Source organism: Sinocyclocheilus grahami, unplaced genomic scaffold, assembly GCF_001515645.1.
Source record: "Sinocyclocheilus grahami isolate Dianchi unplaced genomic scaffold, SAMN03320097.WGS_v1.1 scaffold2115.1, whole genome shotgun sequence".
Classification (NCBI taxonomy): domain Eukaryota; kingdom Metazoa; phylum Chordata; class Actinopteri; order Cypriniformes; family Cyprinidae; genus Sinocyclocheilus; species Sinocyclocheilus grahami.
This window is the reverse complement of record NW_015507294.1, coordinates 46487-48060: the sequence shown is the minus strand read 5'-3', so window position 1 is coordinate 48060 and position 1574 is coordinate 46487.

Below are 1574 nucleotides of genomic sequence, written 5' to 3'. Positions count from 1 at the left end.
ACTCTAGACCTAAGGTTTTATTTTCAGTTATTAATGCTGTTGTGAATCCCCCGGTTAATACAATGTCTACTGCTTCTGAGGCTCTATGTGAAAGCTTCTTGAGATTTTTTTATTGATAAAATCTCCAATTTGAGACTTAACATATGCCCTTCTCATACTGAACCCTCTATCCCGTCAATGCACTTTGCTTCCTGGGATGTTTTTGAACCTATTTCTCTGCAACTACTTAAAGATACCATTGTTAACATCAAATCTTCTTTTTGTTCTTTTGATACCATACACCCTAAATTTTTAAAATCAATTGTTGATTGTGTTGGGGCGGGTTTGGTGTCTCTTTTTAATAAGTATCTTTGTACTGGCTTTGTCCCTGCTGCCTTTAAAGTGGCTACTGTCACTCCTATACTCAAGACTTAATTGGATTCTTCTGTTCTAATTAACTTTCGCCCTATTTCTGGGCGGTGGTAACTTTACCATTTATGGCGAAGGTATTGGAAAAAATAGTTTGATCAACACCAGTCTTTTCTCAGTTGCAACGGTATTTCTGAAATTTTTCAGTCTGGCTTTAAATCTGCACATAGCACCGAATCTGCCCTCTTGAAAGTGCTAAACGACATTTTTTTATCTACGGACTCTGGCGACTCTGTGGTCCTCGTGCTTTTAGATCTATCAGCAGCATTTGACACTGTTGACCACTCTACTTTGATATCTAGACTAGAGGCTTGTGTGGGGATAAAAGGAACCGTCCTTAAGTGGTTTCAGTCATACCTCACTGACAGAAAATTCTTAGTCAAGTTAGGTAACTTTTCTTCTTCTGTTGCTCATTTAACCTGTGGTCTTCCTCAAGGCTCTATCTTGGCATCCTCTCTTTTCTCCCTGTACATGCTTCCTCTGGGAACCATTCTAAGAAGACATGGGGTGTCTTTTCATTTTTACGCCGACAATACTCAAATTTATCTACCTATCAACAAAAATTATCCCTCTGCTTTTATTTCTTTAATAAAATGCTTAGATGAAGTTCAGTTTTGGCTAGCCCAAAATGTTCTATCATTAAATGAAGATAAGACTGAAGTGATTGTTTTTGGGCCCTCTAACAATTCTCAGGCAACCAGCTTAGATCTGGGTAGTTTATCAGTGTTTAGATCTTCACGTGTACGGAACCTGGGAGTTTTGTTAGATGCGTCCTTAAACCTTGATAAAAACTAGAACCTATTACAGAGGAGATATGTTTATCAACTTCGCCTGCTATCAAAAATCAAACCTTTCTCTCAAAACCTTTTCACTCCAATTCTGCGGACCCTTCATTGGGTGCCTATTAAATTCAGAATTGATTTTAAAATTATTTTATTTGAATATAAATCTTTACATGATCTAGCCCCTATTTATTTATCTGAATTACTATACCCATATACTCCATCCAGAAGCTTAAGATCCAGTGATCAGAATCTTCTTCTAGTCCCACAATCCAGACTCAAACGTAGAGGGGATTGAGCTTTTTCAGTGGTTGGGCCGCGGCTGTGGAATAGCCTCCCTTTAGAGATTAGACTTGCCCCTTCTCTGTCCACTTTTAAATCTCT